This window comes from Ptiloglossa arizonensis, chromosome 5 (assembly GCF_051014685.1).
Source record: "Ptiloglossa arizonensis isolate GNS036 chromosome 5, iyPtiAriz1_principal, whole genome shotgun sequence".
NCBI classification, from domain to species: domain Eukaryota; kingdom Metazoa; phylum Arthropoda; class Insecta; order Hymenoptera; family Colletidae; genus Ptiloglossa; species Ptiloglossa arizonensis.
In genome coordinates this window covers 24,864,892-24,885,780 of record NC_135052.1, presented here as the reverse complement: position 1 = coordinate 24,885,780, position 20,889 = coordinate 24,864,892, and the positions used below count along the sequence as shown (strand labels likewise).

Below are 20,889 nucleotides of genomic sequence, written 5' to 3'. Positions count from 1 at the left end.
TATACATTGAAACTTTTTTTTTTATTTTCATCTTTTAAAAATCTTTGGGATCACTGTACACTGTTAAGTTTATAGTACTTTAATAAAAAAATTGATAATATTTTTCATTCTTTTATACAATGCAAATGGGTCAACCACTCCCTTATTATGTTCGATCAGTTATTCACATAAGCTGTTATTTATTCAATGTGAAGCAGATTGTATAATTCGGATTGTAACTTTCTTCGAGAAGAAAGGCAGTAAAAGTTATAAAAGTTTTCGAACAACAGATGTCGAATAAAAATTTTGTGCACAATTTATTTGCAATGTTTAATCTATCAACTGTTATTCGAACAAGCTTTTATTATTATATTTATTTCATTCGTTCGACCGTAGATTACGATTACAAGATTAATGAATTACAATTTTATTGAACAAATAACACATCCACAATTTATCTTTCATTCGTGCAAAATTTTAATTAAACAACAAATTTTAATAGTATTTTTGTCAAAAATTTCGAGTGTGTTGATTGTTCAATTTTTCAATAATGAAAGGAATTTTTTTTATTAGACAAACAACGTTTCAAATATTTATTTTCTACCAGTATGAAATTTTAATTAAACAAATTTTCATCGTATCCATGTTAAACAATTCTACCGTGTCGATTGTTTAATTGTTTAATTACGCAAGTATTTCTTTTTTATCACACAAGTAACACTTCAAATATTTATTTTTCATTCGTACGAAATTTCGATTAAACTTTTTGTCGTTTCTGTGTCAAATAACTCGAGCGTGTCGATTCAATTAATTTTTCAATTACGAAAAGAATTTCTTTCAAGGAAAACTGAATATAAGGCCGATCTGTACGGTGGAGTGAAAGGGTGGTCGCGGTCGAAAAACGGGAAAATCCGAGTGGAGGCAAGATGGTCCCATGGGCCCGAGTGGAGCCGAATTGGGAAAGCGTTGCTAAGGAGGAAAGGAAAGGAGGACGTGGTGGGGGTATATCTTCCTTCGTAGCAGCTGGTCAAACAACTCCCGAGCCTGTTCGGTATTCGGGGCCCGGATCTTCCGCGGATCCCAAAGCCTGGGCCTTTGCACGGCTACGTAGGCCTGTGGACTGGCGTCTGTTCGAGCCCCTGCTCGTCCTCGTGGTCGACCTCGAAGTTTTAATTACTCGCCAGGGTATCATCTCCCTGTTCGACGAGGTCTCGAGGTCGTCACACCGCTCGCGCGTAACGAACGTTGTCATTGGTCGTAGTTATTCGAAAAATCTACTATTTTGGATTTCTTTTATAATACTTTTGCACATAGTTGTTTTTTATATCATTGGTCGAACGTGATAAATTTGTTAAAGATATATATATATATATATATATATATATATATATATATATATATATATATATATATATATATATATATATATATATATATATATATATATATATATATGGTTATATATATGAATTTGGAAGGAGCTCATGAATTTTGATATTAATTTTGTAATTTTATTTTTGAAACGATAAATGTTATCATTTATAGAAGTTATATGAAAAATTTAATATTTTGAATTCTGAAGTTTGGAGAAAGCTTTTTATTTTATGATACTCTTGCACGTAGTTGTTTTTTACACCATTGGTCAAATGTGATAAATTTATTTGACAAGAAGGAGCTCGTGGATTTTAATATTAATTTCGTAATTTTGTTTTTAGAATTATAAATCTTGTAGAATTATTCAAGAAAGCTAATACTTTTTTATTTATTTATCTTCAAACCTTTGCCATTGATTGGAGGGTTATTTGAAAAATTCAATATTTTGAATTTTGAAATTTTTCAAAAAACTTTGAACACCGTGTGGAGAATAAAATTTATTGGAAATAAAAGAGTTGAAAAATTGACACTATGTAGGAAACAAAATTGATTGCAAATATAAGAGTTGAAAAATTGACACTATATAGGAAACAAAATTGATTGGAAATATAAGAGTTGAAAAATTGATTGCAAATATAGAAGTTGAAAAATTGTATTTTTTGTTCACGAGAATTCCACTTTGCCCGGAAGCAAAGTGTGTCGAAGTGTTAAATTTCAAGCCATGATCGAAAATTGCAAATCAAGTTATAAGAACCAGTTATAAGAACCGAAATATTTTTGATACAGTTACGACTGAAAATGATTCTAGCCTACATTGGTTTTAGTTATCGATATTATATTGGTTGTATTATATAATGATTATATATATGTTTAAATATTGATTAGATATTAATAATAAATCAATAATGCTTGATCGTTTATTAATTTATTTATTGTCATTGCTACTATATTTTATTTGCAATTTAAACGTACAATTAATGTATCATCAATAATGAATGTAATCAAAATTAAAGTATAAACAAAAAATAAACGTACGTGTGTACATTCCAAAATTGTTGCATGACAACTTCCAATTGTAAAACGCATTTTGTTAACAACACTTGAGTATTATTAATATCTATTTTTCGCTACGACTAATTTAACGTTCAATTTAACACTTAATTTAAAGTATTGCTAATTAATGCTAATACTAACAGTACTACCGTCACTTTCTATAAAACATCATTTTTCTTTTAACCCAAGTGTTCGTTATTCGCTTCGGAACATAACTGAACGTCACGCTTCGGTCACGTTGGTTCATTAGTTTTAAGGATTACGGTTGTTTATATGTTTCCTATTGTTGATCTCTCTCCTTATCTGGGGTCTCTTGTTTCAGTACTTTGGTCGATGCAGACGAACCAAATGGAAAGATAGAACGATAGGATATATATAGTATCTAAAATACACACACGCACGCACGTACGCACACACACACACACACACACACACACACACACACACACACACACACACACACACACACACACACACACACACACACACACACACACACACACACACACACACACACACACACACACACACACACACACACACACACACACACATACATATATATATATATATATATATATATATATATATATATATATATATATATATATATATATGTATAATATGTATACCTGTGTGGAACCGCAAAAAAACCGTTATACAACCAAAATCGAAGCCCATATAACTCAGAACGTTTATTTTCCATAATTGTTATTTAATTGTTTCCATTCAGTGTAAAAGTTTTAATTAGAACCGATATATAACAGTTTGAAATGGTTATTGTCAGAATCGTTTCAAGATTCGTAACTTGGAATGTACTTCGAAGTATCATTAGGTCGTCGCACTTAATGATAGGTCTTTAAATCTCAATTTTGAGATGATTCCAAGTTTTCCAAGATTGTGACGATTTGTATTATTTTAAACATGATTTGGAACCTAAAATTCTTGAAAGTCTTGAAATTCTTGAAAGTGTTAAATGTCTTTGAAATCTTGAAAATCTCGAAAGTCTTGAAAGTTTTGAAAGTCTTGAAAGGTTTGAAAGTCTTGAAAGGTTTGAAAGTTTTGAAAGCCATTTATTTCATATTGTATGCCACAGAAATTGCCGGATTCTTGTTAAACTTTCAAAACTTACTGAAATTTTCAAGGCTTTCAAGACTTTCAAAACTTTCAAGATTGTTTTCAAGATCGTTTTCAAGACTTTCAAGATATGCAAGACTTTCAAGACTTTCAAGATTGTTTTCAAGATCGTTTTCAAGATTTTCTACACTTTCAAGATTTGCAAGACTTTCAAGACTTTCAATATTATTTTCAAGATTTTTAAGATTTATAAGATTTTCAAGGCTTTCAAGGCTTTCAAGGCTTTCAAGACTTTCAAAATTGTTTCCAAGATTGTTTTCAAGATTTTCAAGATTTGCAAGACTTTCAAGACTTTCAAGATTTGCAAGACTTTCAAGACTTTTAAGATTGTTTTCAAGATTTTTGAGATTTCTAAGATTTCTAAGATTATCAAGATTTCCAAGATTTCCAAGACTTTCAGGATTTTCAAGATTTATAAGATTTATAAGATTTTCAAGGCTTTCAAGGCTTTCAAGACTTTTAAGACTTTCAAAATTGTTTCCAAGATTGCTTTCAAGATTTTCAAGATTTGCAAGATTTACAAGACTTTCAAGATTTTCAAGATTTTCAAGACTTTCAAGACTTTCAAAACTTTCAAGACTTTCAAGACTTTCAAGACTTTCAAGACTTTCAAGACTTTCAAGACTTTCAAAATTGTTTTCAAGATTTTCAAGATTTGTAAGACTTTCAAGATTTGCAAGACTTTCAAGACTTTCAAGATTGTTTTCAAGATGTTTAAAGTTTTCAAGACTTTCAAGATTTCCAAGATTTACAAGACTTTCAAGATTTTCAAAACTTTCAAAACTTTCAAGACTTTCAAGACTCTCAAGGTATTTAAAACTTTCCGGATGCTCCAACGCTCCGAACCAAATTCAAAGTGATTCCAAACCTTTCGAATCCCTCACTTCCTCACAAACACCCCGAGAAGACAAGAAAGCTCGCGAAATACCTCCGTGACTTCGTTGGAACGTTTCGTCTCGTCTCGTCATTAGTCCACCAGATTCTGGAGCTATCCTCTCGTAACAGCTCGACGATGCTCGTTGCAACACAATCTCGCGAATTTTTCGAGACGTGTTGCGCGACTCCCGATACGTCCTCCCCTCATTTGCATACTTTCGCGTTCGATCTTCACCTCTTTTTCTCGTCCCACTAATCCTCTCACTCTCCAGATTCCAATCAGGCTATTAGCTATTCAGTTCGCCACGCGATCTTCTTGCACACGCTCTCGTTTGCTCCACATCTCGCACTCGTTTGATTCGATGTACTATCTGGCGTCTAGAAGGCCACGTGCACGTGCCAAAAACAACGTTTGTCGTCGACATTCTTTCGAAATATGATGATTGTTGTTTATTCCATGTCTCTGTACAAGTAGACATAATAAATACAATACGAACACGATCGACAGTGTGCAAAACTGGTGACTGAGAAAAACAAACCAAAGTAGGATGACGAATTTCTACATACGATCTACGCAATTGTTTACATCTTCTTTTCGTGGTGTAACAGTTCTAGATGAAGTGGTCAAGAGATTGACAATTTCAGGCCAGTATGATTATTGAGAACTTCGAGTGCAAACGTCGAGTCAAATGTAACTGCATTATGTTGTGCTAGGATAAATTGATTAAGAATCGTGAGAATCGAATTGTTAACATGGAATCTTTGCAATGAATTTATTTAAGTTAGATGAAGCAACACGTAAGATGAGTAGACGATAGTGGATAGTTTGCAAAGAAGCATATACATGACAGAGATTTGAATGTGGAAGAACAGTGTTCCAAACACCCAAAACAGAGTACATTATTCTATGTTTGCAAGATTTTTAGAGAAGGCGATAAACGTAACATTAATATGTATCGTTATTAAACGACGAAACGTTTCTTCTGAGAAAAATGCACATCGTTGTATTCAAATGTGTTCAACGACGTGCAGCTCTTCCTGCAACGAGATTTGCAAGATCGTACGCGCGAGATATCGAGTTATTTATTCGACCTTGTGATAGATTTTGAGTCGATCTGCATACAATATGTCGTAGCGAACGAATGCAAATGATTTTGATAAATAAATTAAATACAAAGGGGCCAAGGCGAGAACTCTGAAATTTCTCGAAATTCGTACGCAGTACGAGTTAGGCAGAATTTGTATTAACGATAACAACGAGTATCCGTTTATTTAAATTTCGATTTTAATTTCCATCGGACAAATAACACATAAAGAGATTATTTTTGTATTAATTGCTCCAAATTTTCATCCGGATGAGCATTTAAATTGTCTTTGATCTCCAGTCACATCGGTCCGGTGACGAGATTGCCCTTCAATCTGTCGTGCAAGTTCGTGTCCAGTTGTTTGACATTCGTTGCAAATTGTTGTGCAATCAATTGAACGTCTAACGTTCCAGGTTAAAGTTTCCAGGTTAAGAAGATTACAAACGTTTGGAAGAGGCACTCGAAAGGACCAGGATCAGAAGTCGTGTAGCTTTGTTGGTCAGGTTTGAGGACCCTTTGGAATTCCTACACTTGAAAGGGTCTACCTGGGAAAGGGGCCCTCCATTATCCGTCAAGTGACTCATTCACCTTCGAGGATATTTTTCCCGGGCAATTACGGGGCTTTTAGAAACGAAAACCGTGGAAAAGTGTGCGTGCCGGTTGTTGTCGCGAAGACGGGCCAACATTCGAGGCGCTAACAAGCCTCGTTTGTTGTTTACGAATTAACTACTCCCACAATGGTTTCGATCGTGCTAGCGTGTGGCTCGCGGTTGTTCTAGGTGATCGTGAATAACCTGGGTGTCTCGACGGGGGGGAGGTGTGTGCTTGTAACACGCTATGGAAAGAAGAACGCACGAGGAATCAGGATTCGTCAACATATTCACAAATGGTATACATCGAGTTCACCACGGAGGATGTGAAGTGTCTACTGCGAATTAGAATTGCTAGAGTCGAGTGAATCGAGTCAGTAGAGTGAGCAGAGTGAATGGAAAAACTGAGTAGAGCGAGTAGAGTGAGCAGAGTGAATGGTAAAACTGAATAGAGTGAGTAGAGTGAGCAGAGTGAATAGAAAGGGTAAGTGGAGTGAGTAGAGTGGGCAGAGTGAATAGAAAGAGTAAGTGGAGTGAGTAGAGTGGGCAGAGTGAATAGAAAGTGTAAGTGGAGCGAGTAGAGCGAGAGTAGAGTCAGTAGAGTGAGTAGAAAGAATAAGTACAGTGAGTAAAGTGAATGGAAAGAGTGAGTAAAGTGAATAGAAAGTGTAAGTGGAGCGAGTAGAGCGAGTAGAGTGAATAGAAAGGGTAAATAAAGTGAGAGAGTGAATAGAAGGAGTAAATGGAGCAAGTAGAGTGAGTGGAATGAATAGAAAGAGTAAATAAAGTGAGCAGGGTGAATAGAAAGTGTAAGTAAAGTGACTAAAGTGAATAGAGTGAATAAAATCTAGTAGTGAGTAGAGTGAGTAGAGTGAGCAAAGTGAATAGAAAGAGTAAGTGGAGTGAGTAGAGCGAGTAGAGTGAGTAGAGTGAATAGAAAGAGTAAGTAAAGTGACTAAAGTGAATAGAGTGAGTAGAGTGAGTAGAATGAATAGAGTGAGTAGAGTGAGTAGAATGATTAGAGTGAGTAGAGTAACCAGAGTGAGTGGAGTGAGTGGAGTGTTCAAGTAATTGGACACCGACGAAGTTCAACAATCGACGAATCGAAATCTATGCAGACGAAGAATTTAAAAAGAATCACTTTCGAGTTCTTGTATCCTCTGCTCCCCATCTAATTAGACACCACGTGTTGTAACACACTCTATACACAATAGTACACGCTTGACGAAGAGAGTACGAATTACTGGACTGTAGAAATAGGTTACAATCTTCAATATTTTAAACTAGGAAACTTTTTAAACGGAAAGTCTGTCATTTCCATGAAATAGATACCAGAGCAAAGTCATCATCGATTGGCCCCTCGGGTGACCAAAGACACTGGTCGTCCAACACCAGCCTCGATGGTCGTTTTATTAATTTACGATTGGAGGACTTCCCGTTTCCTAGGCCTAGGTGCTGGAGATCCGTATTTCAATCTGGATTTCGGATCTGGCTACCGGTTTCACGATTTCTTGGCGAGGCTGGCTGCCCCTCGTTGGCCAGGGCTCTCGTAGGTTGGGCCAAGGGTGCTGGCCGGGGGTTGGTCGTTTAATGCGCCACTATCACACTATGTGGCGTGACGGTCCACCACCACAACCCTCGCATCCACCTATAATATCGCCATCACCACCACCACTCTTCAGACTGCACTACCACTGCCATCGTCAGCACCTTCATCGTTACTCTAGGCTCTGGCTGGCCAAGTGTTGGCATATAACAACGTCCTCATGTGTAGGTCGCCCATTTTGCCCTGATCTTGTGTAGGTTTATAGAGACGGGTACGAGCCACACTCGATCCATCGAACTGGATCGAACAATCCTTCCTTATTTACTTTGGATTGAGAAGAGAACATGGACGACCGATCGAGGAAGACATTCAAGTTTCAATCTTGATCCAAAGGCTGTTAAATTATTGCTGGGTGGTTTTCGAAGATGATTAAGCAATTGTTTCCACTTTATTTATCATTCATCAATTTCTGAAGGTTCATTGTTTGCACCTTTGAAACGTATCATTATTTAAACAGTTGTCAACTCTGAGCTGTGGTAGTTCCAAGTTTGTCTCTAGTTTGTCCCTGTAATGTTAGCACGCACAGCGATGTGCATGCTGCTAATGACCTCGATAGGAGTTTTATAGCTTAATTTGAAAAAGAACTTATCGTGGGCATCTATTGTCTACAAATGCTAACGTCAGAGACAGCACCGCCCTTAGTCCTAGGAAAATGGGGCAAATTGTCCGGGGACGTGCATTTATTAATTACTGTGACATTTTGTAAAGAATTCAAAAATGTATTTATGCTAAACGAGGTTAGTTGAGTTAATTTAATTGCAGTATTTATTTAAAATAAATTCCTTCCCTATTTTGCTAAAGCTTCAAGTGTACATGTAAGATTAATTTTAAAGCTGCAGGACCTTACTCTGTAACTGACATAACCTTAAAATAAACGACATATTAACTTAAACTACCTGATTCTATTACAGACATAACTTTAAAAACCTGACTCTATAACCGACATAACCTTAAAACAGACTGATTCTATAACCGACATAACCTTAAAAAAGATTGACTCTATAACTGACATAACCTTAAACAGCAGTACGATGATTTCCATCGAGGTTAGTAAAGCATTCCTGGATTAGATCCACACTCGAAATCGCCATACTTTTTTAAAGAAATCGTAAAATATTATAGCATCTAACCTGGATTATTTTAAAGTTTCAAGTATAATTGAATTATTGATAAATAGACGTTAAATTTACTTGAAAAAAGTCGAGAATTAATTCATACGCCTAATAAATATTTACCGAGTTATTTGTTCGATAATTTTAATTTCACGACTGAAAATAAAGGATAAAAATTTATCCAAATAAATTTAACGATCTTACAAACGTGGTAAATAAATAATAAATAAATCTAGTATTGAGTTTTTATTCGTCGTCTATTATTTGAATAAAATTCTATTTGTATCTGGCCAACGCAAGACGAAATTGGAGCCAAAGTCTCGTTTCACTCTTATCGAACTATACGATAGTTTTTAGATAGGCGGAGACAGGCTCCGATCGAACATTGTGTTTTGACCCGAACTATAACTGTGTGTCGTTAGATAACGTGACCGAAAATGTAGATAAAATGTATAATTACGATAAAAAGTATTTGCCAGAGTGGAAAAAAAATGTTTGCCACGAGTCCTCGCGTCCTAAGTAAAGAAAGATTATGCATTCGTGGTTGATGCATGGTAAACACTTACCGTGAAACTATTTCTTTCGTTTTCCCGGAGCTTCGTTATGCGAAACTATAGAAATAAGCGGTCCAGTGAAGGACGTATTTGTCGAAAGCTTAATTTGTAGAAGGTTGCCAAACTGTTAATGAATAAGACCTAATACAGACCTAACCCAAACTTAATTCAGACCTAACCTAGACCCAACACAAACTTAAATTAAACTTAACTCAGACCTAACCTAGGCCCAACTCAAACTTAATCCAAATTTAACTCAGACCTAACCTAGACTTAACCCAAACTTAACCTAAACTTAACCCAGACCTAACTCAGACCTAACCTAGACCCAACTCAAACTTAACTCAAACTTAATCCAGACCTAACCTAGATCCATCTCAAACTTAACCTAAACTTAACCCAGACCTAACCCTAACCGTTAATTAATAAGTGAATATGCAAATGTTTTTCAAACAGTTCTTAACGCTTTGGAATTATTATATTGTAAATTAATTAAAATTGAAAAGTTCATTCGTTTATTTTACAACACTTTAGTGGTTAAAAGTTGTCACTAACCTACGGTTTTTTAGCGATCAGAAATTATTGTATTTTAAATCGATTAGGTGATTAATGCACACCGTAATAATTTCGTGACCAGAAATTACTGTAATTTAAATTGTTGAGGTGTATCCTGTATTTTATAATAATTTCGTGCACTTAATTATCATAGAAGAATTCATTTGATGATCGATTTCGAACGTGTAGATTGATATTATTTTTAATGACTTCATTCGACAATGTTGACCAATCAATATTAATCTCAAAGGAGTTGTTACCCTAGATTGTGATAATTCACTAAGTGAGAATCTATTTGTCCGATGGAGATATAATTGTCAAGGTCAGAAATACTTGTTCAACCCCTGTTATAGTATCCTGTATACTATAAAAGTCTCACCTAGAACCCTCTAATATTTTTATGGACGCATAAAACATGTGAGTATTGTAGTTACAAAAGCAACTAATTCTGCCTTGGAAAACATTGAAAGTATCAGATTTTTCTTCTTTTCTTCTTCTCTTATTTTTTTATTGCCCTCCTATTATATTATTTTCAAGTTACGTTTTTATGCCAAACGTATACTTAATTTTAAATAAATAATAAATTTTAATAAATAATAATAATTTTACTTTTCCCGTAATAATAATACTTTTACTTTCCTCATAATAATAATTTTATTTTTCCCATAATAATAATACTTTTACTTTCCTCATAATAATAATAATTTGACTTTCCTCATAATAACAATAATAGTTTTATTTTTTTAATAATAATACAAATAATACTTTCTTCACAATAATACAAATAATACTTTCTTCACAATAATACAAATATTACTTTCTTCGTTATAATACAAGTATTATTTTATAATAATAATTTTACCTCCTGCATTTATTATTTTATTAATATTTTACCTTTCCCAATTTTAAAGCATACACTTACTAAATATTAACATACATGTAAAATAATAATTACTATTGTTATTTTTAAATTGGAGTTTGATAAGATTAAAAGAAAATACAATAAACAAACGCAAAAATGTAACGAGATATAATGAAAAAAAAACAACGTAGGTATCGTCGGGTGTTGTAGCGTTATAAACAGTTACGACAGGCGTAAAAATGGGGACGAAAGGATTCCCCTATCGCGATATTCAAAGTATTCGAAGATTAGTGGTTATATTCCCCGCAGTGACCATATTACCCCGAATTCGCTTAATAATACAGCGGTGTAAAAATTAGTCTTGGCTCGGGGCTGTTGTCCAAGAGCCCGGGGGAAGCTACGAAGTCGTCGCTATCGCGCGCTAACACCCTCGCAGGGCGCGGCTCAATCAATTACTATGGCCAGGGCGCGGTCGTTCCTGCGCGAGTTCCACCCCTCGCATGGCAACAACCCTCAACCGTCTCCGGGCTAGCCACCGATCTCCGTGTCTACGTTTTTCCTTGCACCCTACTGGTTGTTGTTTTTTTTTTAAATCGACCACCTTTCGAGCAGAATTGGCCAATTCAAAATTTTTATTAACAATCCTCACGGTTGTTATTTTTTTAAATAATCGATTGCCTTTCGAAGATATTTGGCTATCTTGAAATTTTTATTAATAATTTCACCGGTTGTTATTTTTCAAAATTGACCACTTTCGAGAAGATTTGGTCATCTTGAAATTTTTATTAATAATTTTACCGGTTGTTATTTTTCAAAATTGACCACTTTCGAGAAGATTTGGTCATGTTGAAATTTTTATTAATAATTTTATCATTTGTTAATTTTTTTAGCTATCGACTACCTTTCGAAGAGATGCGGCCAATTAGAGATATTTATTAATAATTTCACCGGTTGTTATTTTTCAAAATTGACCACTTTCGAGAAAATTTGGCCATCTTGAAACTTTGATTAACAATTTGACCGGTTGTCATTTTTAAAAATTGACCAGATTTGGCCATCTTGAAATTTTTAATAACAATTTCACCGGTTGTCGTTTTTAAAAATCGACCACAAATTCTCGAGGAAATTTGGCCATCTTAAAATTTTTATTAACAATTTTCCCGATCGAATTACAACGACTCGTATAGAGGAATAATTAAAGGGGTACATATTTTTGCAAGGGTACCTCCCATTCTCGAGGGAGTACGAAGCACAGGAAGGTACCAACTATGGCTCAGGAATAAGTAGTTAAATGTAAGTTCACGTTCGAAGATCTCAAGACAATGATAAACGCAAGTCCACGTTCGAAGATCTTAAAACGATAAATTTATCGCGCGAAACCATAAACATTTTTTGTTCGAAACTTTCTGAAGACTGTCTGTAGGATAACTCTGTCAGGTTTCATTATTTTTTTTACAAAATTTGTTGCGCATACAAATTACTCTTTCTTCAAAAATCTTTCTTTGTTCAAAAATTTAAAAAACCCTGTCATTTGTATGTACATAAAATTCCAATAAAAAGAAATACCAAAAATTGACTATAGTTACCCCGTGAACAGTCTCTAGAAATCATATTTCGGTCATAAATCATATTTTTGCGACAAAGGTTCCCACTGTGCTTCTGGGAAAAAACGACGATTAATTTTGGATTAAGAGTAGATTGAATAAAGTGAGTAGAGTGAGAAGAATGAATAGAAATAGTAAGTAGAGTGAGTGGAATGAGTAGAGTGAGTAGACTGAATAGAATGAGTAGAGTTAGTAGAGTGAGTAGAGTGAGTAGAGCTAGTGGAGTGAGTAGAGTGAGTAGAGCTAGTGGAGTGAGTAGAGTGAGTAGACTGAGTAGACTGAGTAGACTGAGTAGAGCTAGTGGAGTGAGTAGAACGAGTAGAGTGTTCAAATTATAGAATACCTACCGTGGAAGGACGAAATTTAAAAAATCGACGAATTTAAGATTACTTTCGAGTTCTCGTATTCTCTGCTCCCCATATAAATAAATCCATGTGTTGTAATACACTCTATACACACTCGACGAAGAGAGTATGAAATACCGGACCGCCGAAATGGTTACGACTCAACAAGTATCAACTTTTCTCAAAAGGTACGCGCTGTCCCTCTGGAAAGAAACGACGATTAACTTCGGAATTCTTCTTCTTCTTTTTTCTTTTTTTTTTCTTTTCTCGTGGTTCTTTTCGCGCGAACCTCGTTAAGAATCGATCGATTCGGTTACTGCTCGGTCTCGATGACGTTAATCGGTCTTGTAAGCGGGTATTTACCGCGACGTGAACCTGTCGCTTCTCATCGATCGTTTCAGCCGTTGTTGGAAAAATTGAGCGACCGGAGGACCGCCTTCCTTGTCGCCGATTGCGGCGAATCGCGCGACAGAAGCTTATTTATGCGTCGTCCGAGCCGACGTTCGAAAAAAACCGTGCTAAAATACGAGACAAATGATCTCTCTCTCTCTACTCGCGAAAGGGGAGCGCGACGATTTATTTCCGCGGCGTTGCAACGCGGCTGCAGTGTGTTTTTTTTTCTCTCTCTCTCTCTCACTCTCTCTCTTTTCTTTTCCCACTTGGTGTTTTGAGAAAATACGCGTTTGGCCGGGCTACACGGTGGTATTCATTGTTTTCTTTTTGCTCGCGTGGAAGGGGACGAGATTTATACAGTGACGGAATTTAGTCAAATTTCGCGGGATGAAAGGGCTTCGTCGAGATCGTTGATGTCCGAATAACTTGGCGGAGTGGGGGTAGAGCGTTGAAATAAATATACGATGAGAGGTTATGGCGTACTTTCACCTTTTGACCTTCGAACGATTTTATCTCCGGGGGTAAAATGGCCTATTTAGATCGAACGAGAGACAACGGTAGCGATTAGGTATTTTCGTGGATAGAGAAATGGTAGTCTTTGAGTGTACATTTTATAATGTATTTTATATTTTATCTTTGGGAGTGAAAAAGTGTTTAGATTGAATAAAATACAATAACGAGTTACACGGATACAGAAATGATAGCCTTTGTAATATATTTTACATTTTAACTTAGGAGTAAAAGGAAAATGTTCAGATAGAAAGATAATGGCGATTAGATATTTGAATTTTAAATAAACAACTGATTGTCTTTAATTTTTCATAAATCTTAAGTTTTACCTTTACCAATAATCACCTTTTAACGAATAGAGATTTTATTTAGAAAATAAAAATAATATTTTTGGCAATTACCATAATAAAAAATGGCAGTAAATAGTAATATATATAGAAAATTTATTATATGAAAGTCTTCTAGATAAATTTCTTAATCGAATGGATTTTTTTTAGTGCTAATGGTCAGAATTGAATCAATTTAGAATGTTTAAAAACTGGACGAATATCACTATCGTCTCTAATATTAATTTATTTAGGAGTAGCAGGGTCCTTATCTGACAAAATATAAATATTGAAGAAAAAGTCGATAGAAAGGTACATGAAGAGAAACATTTATTACTTCGTGAAAAACTGATAAATTCTAACCCAATATAAATTTTAACATTTTACTCGAGTCCCCCCTTCCAATATAATAAAATACAATTTTTTGTAAAAAAAGTGGGAAGTAGAAGAAAAAGTGATAAGATAAAGTAAAGTTCAGAAAGATCCCAAAAGGAACTCAAAGTTTAGGATGACGTAGTGTCTGTACACTATGACACAATGTTCGTGAATAAGTCACACTTACACGGGGGGGGGGGGATTAGATCTCTGTAAAAATACAAAGTTCCTTTTCCGAAAAATATCTTTAAAAAACACAATTAAATGAACCCTTCAAGACATCTATTTATGGTCTTCAAGGAACACCCTACTAGAAAATTCAAAGAGGGGTCCACTTTCGGAAAAAGTGGGGTTCCCCATGAAGATAAAATGGGTCGAAGGTCAAAAGGTGAAAGTACCCCATAACCTCTCCTCGTATATTCATTTCAACGCCCTTCACCCTCTTCACCAAGTTATAATGTGTAAAAAGACACTTACACAGGGGGGGGGGGGGGGCTGTGAAAATATAAAATCCCATTTTCGAAAAACCAATGTGAAATAAACGTAATTAAAGCAACCCTTCGAGATACCTATCTATGGTCTTCAAGGAAGCCCCCTCCTAGAAAATTCAAGGGGGGTTCCATTTACGAAAAAAATGGGGTTCCCCATGAAGATAAAATGGGTCGAAGGTCAAAAGGTGAAAGTACCCCATAACCTCTCCTCGTATATTTATTTCAATGCCCTTCACTCTCTTCACCAAGTTATAATGTATAAAAAGACACTTACACAGGGAGAGGCGGGGGGCAGGGGGGGCTATAAAAATATAAAATCCCATTTTTGAAAAACCAATGTTAAATAAACGTAATTAAAGGAACCCTTCGAGATACCTATCTATGGTTTTCAAGGAAGCCCCCTCCTAGAAAATTCAAGGGGGGTTCCATTTACGGAAAAAATGGGGTACCTTGTGTACAGATTTCTTCGTTGAGAGTCAACCAGAAAGAGACAATTAACACGCGAGGAACAGTGGTGTTTATCGCTGGAAAGTTGGTGTTTGGAGGAGGATTCATCCCTCGACAATGGACATGGTGGTTTCGTCGTCAGGGGGCAGGGGGGACAGGGGGCGAGGAACACGGGTGGATGGTCGTTCCTTTTGGAAACTTTCTTTTCTGGCATGATACACTGCGAGGAACAACGAAATCGGTCCCTGACGACGCCACGTCTAAATATATCCAACCGTGACACTTGTTTCGTGTAAATCAAGTCCGCGGACGACGAAAAAGCGGGGAAACGCGAGCGACTGCTAGCAGAAGCGAGCGGACGCGCTCGAGAACCGAAGCCGATTGGCTTTGGGACGGTTAAACGATCCCTAAACATTTTTTTCTTTGTTTTCTAACGAATTTCCAAGGTTTATTTATTTCCTGCACGTGGAAGTATACAGAATGGGTCGTGTTTCTTGTATGCGGGGTACGGTACCTAAGTCGCACTTGGCTTTGGAACGGTTAAACAATCCTTAAACATTTTTTTCTTTGTTTTCTAACGAATTTCCAAGGTTTATTTATTTCCTGCACGTGGAAGTATACAGAATGGGTCGTGTTTCTTGTATGCGGGGTACGGTACCTAAGTCGCACTTGGCTTTGGAACGGTTAAACAATCCTTAAACATTCTTTTTCTTTGTTTTCTAACGAATTTCCAACGTTTATTTATTCACTGCATGTGGAAGTATACAGAGTTGGTCGTGTTTCTTGTATGCGGGGTACGGTACCTAAGTTGCACTTGGCTTTGGAACGGTTAAACAACCTTAAACATTCTTTTTCTTTGTTTTCTAACGAATTTCCAACGTTTATTTATTTCCTGCACGTGAAAGTATACAGAGTTGGTCGCGTTACTTGTAAGCGGGTTATGGTACTTAAGTTGAGAGCAGTAGGTGCTCTTATAAGCGGGCAAACGAGCTCTGGACATTTTGTTGGTTACTTCCACATTTTATAAAAAATAAGTCAACGTAATCGTACTCAGCATTCAAATTCTTCTTTAATACACTTTCAAGATTATAATCATTCTCTTATTGGAAAATTTAATTTAGAAACCATGTCGACGGAATCGAGATGTGTTGCAAAATGCAGATTATTAAACAAATATAGATTCTCAGAGTACGTTGCACACCGTTATGGTCAACACTTGAAAATTTTTCAATAATTTTATCGTAAAATGAAATCTTTGGGCCCCGAAATTTCTAGTTACCCCGGGCTCTGCAATTTCTAGACGCGACACTGCTGGACGGCCTCGAATTATTCGAAAATAATTTGCAGAGAAAAATATTCACTTTTTCTTATCGAGATTAAATTTTCTAAACGGTATACCCGATACTTCTTTCGAAATTTCGATAAAGCATCGAGTGCTGTATAAAAAAAAATATTTTACCAAACGGAGTCTACAATTATTAACAATTACCACGATACACGAAACAACGTCGCGTCGAGTTCACCATTCTGTGTAATAAGTTCGAAGTGTTATTACTTATCTGCCCATGAATTCATTCTTAATTATGCTTAGCCTGCTTTTTTTACATAAATCAACTTTACTCGTTATTCTGTGTGTAAAAGTGTTATCACGAATTATTTAAATATTCAAAAGCGAGGGCACGAAGAAATAGGAGGAGGATGTCGTTACACTTTAACGAACTTCCTCGACGTAGATCGTCTAATTAATTCTGCTACTTGGTATTCGGTAATCTAAAGCCGCTTATCGGGCGTCCGACAAACAAACGAACAAATAAACCGCGCTGGCCCGAATGTTCTATTTAAACATGTCTCCTGTTTGCTCGGATGAATTCGTGTTCCAGCAAACTGGAACGAACAATCTACAATCGTTTCATCGATTCACAAGTAAAGAAATGTCAACTTTTCCTTTTCACATTTTTTTTTTTTTTAATTTAACATTTTAAGAACACTACGAAATTTAAAAAAAATGTCGACCTTTTCTTTTTAGATTCTTTTTTAAAATTAATATTTTCAGAACACTACGAAATTCAAAAGCAAAAGTCGACTTTTTCTTTTTACATTTTTTTTTTCAATTTAACATTTTAAGAACACTACGAAATTTAAAAAAATGTCGACCTTTTCTTTTTAGATTCTTTTTTAAAATTAATATTTTCAGAACACTACGAAATTCAAAAGCAAAAGTCGACTTTTTCTTTTTACATTTTTTTTTTTAAATTTAACATTTTAAGAACACTACGAAATTAAAAAAAAATGTCGACCTTTTCTTTTTAGATTCTTTCTTAAATTTAATATTTTCAGAACACTACGAAATTCAAAAGAAAGTCAAATTTTTCTTTTCAAATTTAATATTTTAAGAACTTTACAAAAAGACGATTTTTTCTTTTTACATTTTTGTTTTAAATTAACATTTTTGAGAACACTACGAAATTAAAAATATTAGCCAAGATGTAACACTTATTGTGCAACGTGCCCTAAACGCGTTTATTTCGAAACAGATTTTTCCCAACCGGTAAATATTTGAAAAAAATTGTTTCGAAAACCACTCGTCCGATTTTCTTCAAATTTGAATCGTACATTCGTAATATACAATAACATTCTCTAACATAGTACTCGTAGATTTTTTCTCTCTTCAATAGTTAAAAAAAAAACCTTCAAAAACAGTCAACTTTTTCCACAAAATTCAATTTCTTCTCAAAATCATGGCGTTTCTAAACAAATCGGTGTTTAAAAAAATCCATTGGCGTAACGATGACGGTATTCGTGCACTTTTGAAGAATTCAAATTTTGTTTAATTCTGATCATCAGAACCGAAGTAATCGACCCCCACTCCGCGACCAAGAAATCTGTATAGCTCGATACGGAGAATATTTTATATTTTCCAAATACACTAACATTTTTTTATGAAAATTATCTAAAATATTACCCAAAGCGTGTACTTTTAACGTATCCGCGGGATATTTATATTGGACGTTTTATAGCGCCAGAAAAAAATTCCCCAAAAATCTTTTCTTTCGGTTTCCCTCTCCTTGATGCTCGTATCTTTGAGGAGACGTTTCGCAAATATCAGCGGCGTTCAGATAGCGCTCTTGACGAGATACGACGATAGTTAACGCGAGGTTTTGGGGCCTGATCGATGATCATGCGTCCTCGAGAGTCAACGGATGATCTACCCTGAAACACGCAGGGTTTTTCCGTCTTCCTCGGCCTCAGATAACACTGCACGATAGTCCCAGGACGTGGGAGAATATCGATGGTCCCCTTCTTTTTTTTTTTTTCTTTCTGTTATCTTGTTTGCCTTTCGATACTCGCCTTGAAGTAGACGGTAGAATCTATCTATCGGAGAGACGAACGTATCGTCGGTGTTACTTTGAGTTTTCGAATGGGTATTTATTTCTGTAGTCGCGCGATCGACGAAGATCCCGTTATTGATCACTAACGTGGAATTACGAGGAAAAGGAGGGCGTCGGGTGCGACTCGTGAAAATTAAAAATTCGTCGAGGTCGTGGATCGAGTATTCTCTTTACGACTCGATTCTTCCGTGAAGATTTTTTTATTTTTATTTTTCAACCGAGTATTGGTATAAAAAAATTTCTACCAAAGAATGAAAACTAAGTGATAGAATTGAGAAAGATTTTTTGTTTCTAGTCGATTCTTCCGTGAGAATTTTTTTATTTTTATTTTTCAACCGAGCATTGGTATAAAAAAATTTCTGTCAAAGAAAGAAAATTAAATGATAGAATTGAGAAAGTTGGACGATCGAGTATTTTTTATTTCTAGTCGATTCTTCCGTGAGGATTTTTTTATTTTTATTTTTCAACCGAGTATTGGTATAAAAAAATTTCTGCCAAAGAAAGAAAATTAAATGATTAGAATTGAGAAAGTTGGACGAGTATTTTTTATTTCTAGTCCATTCTTCCGTGAAGATTTTTTTATTTTTATTTTTCAACCGAGCATTGGTATAAAAAAATTTCTGCCAAAGGAAGAAAATTAAATGATTAGAATTGAGAAAGTTGGACGAGTATTTTTTATTTCTAGTCCATTCTTCCGTGAAGATTTTTTTATTTTTATTTTTGAACCGAGTATTGGTATAAACAAATTTCTGCCCAAGAAAGAAAATTAAATGATGGAATTGAGAAAGTTCGACGATCGAGTATTTTTTTTTTTTAATTTAACACGTGTGTAACTTTTTTTTAATTTTTCTTTAGTTTTGCAACGAAACTTTTTCAAAAAATAACACAGAATAAAATAAAATGACCAAACGAGGAAAAGTTGGGCTTCTTTTACTTTTAAACTTAACCTTATTACTTTCTCAATAAAATAAAATAAAATAAAATTAGAGAAAGTTAGATCGATGTTTAGATGTATCATTTTCAATGTAGTTAGAGTGATCTCTATAATTGAAAATAACAAAAAGTATCATCGGTGATCTCTTAATATTTTCTTCTTGTAAAAAAAAATTACTTTCTCAAAATTTGCAAATAGATTTTTCAAGAACAATTAATGTACAAACTTTAGGCATCCATGACAAAAAAGGAGAATATTTTCCAAAATTTTTCGAATAAAAAACCAAGGCTCAAGTATTACCTTTAACAACACTAAGTACTATTTTTTCTATCTCTCCAAAAAAATTCCAGCAGTCCTCTTTTTTACTCAAAAAAAAAAAAAATTCCAATCCTGAATCGTTACATTGTAGAACGTTCCCCCCTCCCCCTACCCCTGTGCTCGATTTTTCGGATGACGAAGTTATCGGTGCATCGGGTCGTAAAGGATTAACGTCGGTACCCGAGTCCTCGATCTCGATTCCCAGAGACACATTGCAGATGAGGATCCGGTATTCATGAAATCGAAGGCCTCGGGACTGCAGCAGCTCTCGTTTGGAAAAAGGTTACATAATGTATCAGAGACAACGGAACCGTCTCCGATCGTTTATGTATCTCGAACACCTCACGTGATAGATCTCGTCCGGATGCTGTCGAGCAACCGATGCACACGTAGCCGCCATCGCTCCGTAAACACGATGTTCGTTGAAAATATTTCGAAATCGTTTCCGGCCCCGTCGTGAACGAACAAAAAGATTTAATCGTTTTGTTCAAAAACAAAAGAAAAAAAAAAAGAAAGAAAGAAGACTGCACGTACGAAACGAGATCGTCGAAATTGCCACCGTTATCGCGTTCGAAGGTGTAAATCGAAGAAAAGCGTTCGATAGCAGGGCCAGCATATGGATATGGAAATACGACACCGGGAGGCATTGGGATGATTTATGATGTACGATACCAGGCGTGAGAGAAGTGTAGGGAACGAATCGAGAAACCGTAAGCCAAAGCGTGTAGTGACGGACTCGAAACCTTTTCGAGCGCACGTGGCGCGTTGAACGCGCGATAAGCGGCATTGAAGACACATGGAGGCGATTCGTTGGGAAAAAATACGTCGAAAATGTGCTATGAATTTTTTTCCTACGAGGCCCCGTTTCCGAGAAAATCAAAATAAAAGATTGTCGCCCCAAAACTTTTCCTAGTCGATTTTCTCGGCAACCGAGCCTCGTGGAGGAAAATTTATTTTATGTTTTTTATGTATTTT

At 35.5% G+C, this 20,889-nt stretch overlaps 1 long non-coding RNA gene across 1 annotated transcript; it reads left to right on the top strand.

Moving 5' to 3' along the window:
- The first annotated feature begins 5,336 nt into the window (after positions 1 to 5,336).
- On the top strand, positions 5,337 to 8,671 carry LOC143147028 (uncharacterized). The gene is made up of 2 exons (XR_012992155.1): positions 5,337 to 5,849; positions 5,925 to 8,671. It is a non-coding gene; the product is annotated as an uncharacterized LOC143147028 (long non-coding RNA).
- The last annotated feature ends 12,218 nt before the right edge of the window (positions 8,672 to 20,889 follow it).